At 48.5% G+C, this 5,917-nt stretch overlaps 1 non-coding gene across 1 annotated transcript; it reads right to left on the bottom strand.

Moving 5' to 3' along the window:
• Nucleotides 1-3,228: 3,228 nt before the first annotated feature.
• On the bottom strand, nt 3,229-3,301 carry TRNAM-CAU. Its single transcript has one exon. It is a non-coding gene; the product is annotated as a tRNA-Met (tRNA).
• Nucleotides 3,302-5,917: the final 2,616 nt, after the last annotated feature.

Below are 5,917 nucleotides of genomic sequence, written 5' to 3' on the forward strand. Positions count from 1 at the left end.
TGGGCGCCCCCCCCCCCATAAAAGGTAATGCTATGCTTAATGCAAATTTACTCAAAAAAAACATGTACTTACAAATTACTTACTCTGAAATGTTTATTACAGAAATTGTTGTATATGTTAATATTCTGAATATATAATTAAAAAAATCAAATTATAAAAAATAAAAGGTAATGTCAGGTAGCTGAGAGATAAACTTTGTAAAGGAGACAGACAAACACAATTAGAGATTTTTTAAAACTTTAAATAACACATTTCCAGTGACCTCCACACTCCTAAACTGTGGACTCTTGTGAGCAAAAATTCTACTTTGTGAGCCACCGGAATTAATGTTGTGAGCGAGCGATTGGGCTGCTGCATAAATTAGTTTGCTCTGGAGCCATCCTTCCAGAGCCAAGACAAAAATGTGTGAGCCGGAGGCTAAAAAACGGTGAGCCAGCTCACACTAACTCAGCTTAGAGGGAACACTGGTGACCAGGCGCTTTCACACAGATTAAATAATGCACTTTCAATCCAATTTCAGTGCACTTTGCAACTGGATTTTACTGCGTGAAATGGCAAAATGTACCTGCAGCGGCTGCTAAAAGTGGATTGAAACTGCATTATTTAACATGTGTGAAAGCACCCCCTGTTTTGCAAAGCCAGGACATATTTTGCGACTGACTACTGCAAGCAAGTGATCCCTATGACAAATCTCATTATAACTACCCCTACTATTTAAGCAGTGGTCGTGGCTACCAACTAGGAATGTCCCTAAGTTTTCCAGCCCCAAAAGAGGTACTTTTCACCAGGTTTTTTTTAAAAGAGCCCCAAGGAGGATAGACACCAAAAAAAGAGAGAGGCCATGTCCTTTAAAAAGAGGATATCTGGTGTTAACCCTAGAATATTTATTTATTATATTTATACCCCACCCATCCTGCAAGCACAGGTCGATCCCTGGCAAAAATGACAGGTGTGGGATAATAGTTGGCCTGCCCCACAGAGCTGTTTGTAAGGACTGCAACCAGAGGATGAAGCACCTTTGAATGTTTGAGGAGGGGCTGTGGCTCACTGGGAGAGCCTCTTCTTTGCATGCCTCTTCTTTGCATTGCAGGTTCAATCCCCGGCATCCCCAGCTAAAAAGGGCGATATGGAAAACCTCATCCTGAGGCCCTGGAGTGCAGCGGCCAGTCTGAGTAGACAGTTATTGACCTTGAGGGACCAATGGGCTGATTCTGCATGAGGCAGCTTTGTGTGGGTCTGAAGCAACTGATGCAAGGATTAAAGATTACAAGATTAAAGTTTGACTTTCCGAAGTAATCAGCTGTCCGGTGTTCACCTGTCTTTTGGAGCGGCGATATGGCCAAATAATGGGGGAGGGGGTCAACAGCAATGCCAAGGACAATCAAAGTCATGCAGCTCTGCACCATGTTTGTGATCTGGACTCTCTTTCATGTGCACGCCAGTGCCGACAACCACACTCTTTCCGTGCAAAAAACAGCAGCAGCTTTCGTGCAAGGTCGCCTCGGCCCCAAATGCACGCACTCAGTCGTTGAGTAGCCTGAAGCAGCAGATCTGAGTTTGAGTCCCATGGCACCTTTATGACCAACCAAGTCAGGGGTGTCAAACTCATTTGTTACGAGGGCCAGATCTGATATAAATGTCTCTTTGTTGGGCCGGGCCATGTGTGCCATAAAACATAATGCCAGGTACTGGAGATAGAAACTGTATAAAGGACAGCAGCTGGTAAGCTCTGAATTGGTGTGTCCTCACTGCAAGAGCCCCGGGGTGGGAAGGGGATGCAGAGGAAAACCGACAGAGGCAGACCGGAGAGGCAAGCAGTGCAGTGCTGGGCAGGTGCTCCTGCGACGCTTGACTGCTGCAGGTGAGGTTGTTCTGCTGTGCTGAAGCCATAATGGAGTGGCTCTGCCCATTCCCCCCCCCAGCTCCCTTCCTTGCATCAGTTGCTCGCAGGCCGCATAAGAACCCTGGAGGGCTGGATCTGGCCCCCGGGGCCTTATATTTGACACACCTGAACCAAGATTTATACAAGGTATGAGCTTGAGGCGCACTTCCTCAGATACAGTGAAACAGATTTTCCTCCGCTATTTACATGTCTTACCAAATTTGTTATTTCAATCTTATCTGTACTTATTGCTCAGTTATTTATGCATCTAGACTCTAATGAACCCTTCCTGGGAACCAACAGGGGCCCCACCCCGCCACTGTATGTACCGTTTGAGGAAATCTGTTTCAGTGTATCTGAAGAAGGGTCCATCTACACATGCTGAGTCTCTCAGTTCTCCCTTCTACCCAGAACTGAGCTTTGTTGGTCTTGGAGGTGCCCGGGACGCACACTTCTGTTCTCACAGCTGTTATTTCTGATTTATTGCCATTCGCAGATTTTTATTGTTGTTCAGTCACACAGTCGAGTTTGAGGATTGACTGATTTGTTCTTCTTGCAGTCCAAGGGACTCTCAAGAGTCTTCTCCAGCACCATAGTTCAAAAGAATCTATTCTTCTGCGCTCGGCCTTCCTTATAGTCCAACTCTCGCAGCCATACATGACTACTGGGAATACCATTGCTTTGACCATGCGGACTTTTGTTGGCAGGGTGATGTCTCTACTTTTAGCTTAAGGAATCATAATAAACCATTACACTCAAAACTGTCACTTACATTACTACTTATCAACCGCTTTTGCGGGAGGGCGGGATAAAAATCTAATAAATAAATAAATAAATAAATAAATAAAATAAACTCTTCCATGTTGACTCTCTAATAACAGAACCCAAGGTTCTGGCAACTAACACCCCCCCACACACACACACCCTATACGGAAAAGTCGAGGGAATTCTGTTTCACTGTATTTGAAGAAGTGTGCTTGCACACCAAATAAAACTTGGTTGGTCTTAAAGGTGCCGCGGGACTCGAGCTCAGGCAGTGGGATCGTCCCTCGCTCCCTTTTTGTCAAGGCAGCCAGCCTTTACACAAAGCACTACTTTCAGCCTTGCAATCGCTTCTTTGCAAGAAGGAAACAGATGCCCGCGCCCCGCAGCCGACTCGTCGCGGTGCTGGCTAGTGTGTGTCTCTCTCTGCCTTACGAAGACCGTCTGTGCTGTGATGCAAAACAGAGCTTCTCCCCGGCCCCCGATCCGCCACCCTCTTGGCTTAATTAGCAGAGGAAGACACGAGGCGCAAATCGCAGAGGGCTGAACCAAAACGGAGAAGAAAAGGGGAAAAAACTGAGCCTTGCCCCGTGTGAGGCTCGAACTCACGACCTTCAGATTATGAGACTGACGCGCTGCCTACTGCGCCAACGAGGCTCCCGAACGAAACGTCTCCGCGGAGGATTCTTCACAGTCCACAGATCGCGTGCTCGAGCAAGCAGCATTTTTAATTTGCGTATAACTCCGCTTTCCGTCTGAGCTGCTTCCTGCAAAGTAAAAGAACATAGAAATACTTCAGGTTTCGTAGCTCTGCGCTGAGGAGGAGTGCTTATTGCAAAGATCCTCGTTATTTAAACGCTACTGCAAAGCCGGCAACATTTTTTTTTAAAAATCGTGGGTGTTTTTTTTTTTTTTAAAGGGGAAACGGAATAAGGTCTGGGGCTAAATTTAAAAGGCAATAGCGTTATTCATAAGGGTTGCCAATCTCCAGGTGGCACCTGGAGATCTCCCCCCTATTACCATTGATCTCCAGACTAGAGCGATCAGTGCCCCTGGAGAAAATGGCTGCTTTGGAAGGTGGGTTCCAGGGCACCCTGCTGAAGTCCCGCCCCTCCCCAAACCCCGCCTTTTCCAGGCTCCACCCTCCCAAAATCTCCAAATATTTTCCCAACTGTAATGTATCCAGTCCAGACCTTCAAGACACAACATTGCGGGGAAGTAATCACTTCACTGGGAAGGTCACAGCGTTCCGTGCGCCTTGGTGTTTAGTCATGCCAGCCACATGACCACGGAAACGTCTTCGGACAGCGCTGGCTCTTCGGCTTGGAAACCGAGATGAGCACCACAACCCTAGAGTCGGACTCGACGGGCTTTCGAGCAAGGGAACGTTTACCTTTACCTTTAAGGAATAAATGCATGCAAAGCCAAGATAAAAAGCAAGAGTGGGTTTGCATTCGAGTGAGCAAGTCCGCAACATTTATGTATGAAGTGTCGCTGCATAACTGGATATTGAAAGTGACTCCCTGCAGTGCCTGTAATTACTTCGTACCAGACCATGCAGTTCAGGCCGGCGCCTGTTCCCTTGGAAGGAAGTCCGGCTGCATTCAACGATGCTTACTCCTACCCAAGGGGAAGTGCCCCCAGCTCAGGACTGCGAGCCAGGAAAGGCTGCCAGTGACTCACTGGCGCTGATGCCAAGTCCGGTGGAAGTCACCAGGCATTACAGGTCTACTCCACGGGAGAAAGCAATTGTGTCCCATCCACCCTCACGAGACACTTCTGTCTGCACGGGACCGGTTCTCTAGCCAAACCACCTCAGCGCCTGCTTGGGGCGGCACAGTTAGGAGGGAGCTGATCCTCCCACAGGGGCTTGGGCATCTCTCTGCCATCCGAGGCACAGGGGGTGATTGGTGTCCCCTCCAGGGACCATGCTGGCCCTATCCGGGGTCTGCAACGTGGGGTTTTATTCCCCGACTTGCTGGATCTGGGAGGGAGGCTTCTGGCCCAGGGCTTCAGTCCAGTCTAAAGTGGGTGCTGAATTCTCTGCCTCAGTTCTGCACCCACTTCAAAAGCCCAGCTAAGCCTAACCTTAGCCCTAAGCCTAACCCGTGCCCAGTGTTCCCTCTAAGCTGAGTGAGTGTGAGCTAGCTCACAGTTTTTTCGCCTCCGGCTCACACATTTTTGCCTTAGCCCAGGAAGGTTGGCTCCAGAGCAAACTAATGTAGGCAGCAGCCAAACGGTGAGCTCACAACTTTAATGCCAGTAGCTCACAAAGTGGAATTTTTGCTCACAAGACTCCATAGCTTAGAGCAGGGGTCATTTCCTGCGGGAGCGCGCAGGAGCGGAGCTCCGGCAGTAAAGAGCCCAGGGGGTGGGCGCATGCAACAAGCCCCACCCCCTGCTCCCAGCAGCCCTCAGTCAGAGCAAGAAGCAGCCAGGTAAATTGCAAAGCCTCCCCCTCGGCCCAAAACAGTCCAGTGGCACCTTTAAGACCAAGTTTTATTCAGGTACAAGCTCTCCCTCCTCTGCGAGGACAGATCTGCACATCCCCCCCCCCCATAGCTAGCAATCCAAAACTCTGAAACCCTCAGAAGTAACTCCCACTTTTAACTCTCTTATACAATCGTATCCAGGATGTCCTTGATTTTCTAATTTTGGTCTCAGCAAATGGGTCCCGGCAACTATGGAATCCACACTGCAGGAGAAAACAGGTTCTGCTGGTGATGAAATGGATGACGGGACAGACCTTATTAGACTCTGAGGATGTCTCTCTCTCTCACACACAAACAAACAGTTACCATATAATTCTGTGATTATACACTTACCGGAAATACTTGGCTTTGACTAATCAGCAATTAAATGTCTGGTGATCGGTAACTGTTGAATGGGACCGGGTCATTCTGTAACAGGCCTCGTGTCCTTCCCTTATCCGCAAATGCAATCGCGTTACAATCAATGCCAGAGAACCTAGAGGCTGAAATTTAGGATTCCCCAAGGTACATTAGCATGTGCTCATTTTAGGAATGCACGATGCACAGCTCTTTTTATGTCGATTCGGCTCTTCTAACAAACTCAGAATTACTTCACCAAAGGTTTTCAAGACAGAGTTTCTAGGGCAGGGGTCCCCAGCCCTTTTGAGCCTGCAGGAGCCATTGGAATTCTGGCACAGGTTGGTGGTGGTGGAGAAGGAGGAGGAGGAGGAGGAGATTGGATTTATACCCCGCCCTTCACTTGGAGTCTCAGAGCGGCTTACAAACTCCTTCCCCTTCCCCT

The sequence above is a fragment of the Gekko japonicus genome, unplaced genomic scaffold (genome assembly GCF_001447785.1).
Source record: "Gekko japonicus isolate JY-2015 unplaced genomic scaffold, Gekko_japonicus_V1.1 scaffold1502, whole genome shotgun sequence".
Classification (NCBI taxonomy): Eukaryota; Metazoa; Chordata; class Lepidosauria; order Squamata; family Gekkonidae; genus Gekko; species Gekko japonicus.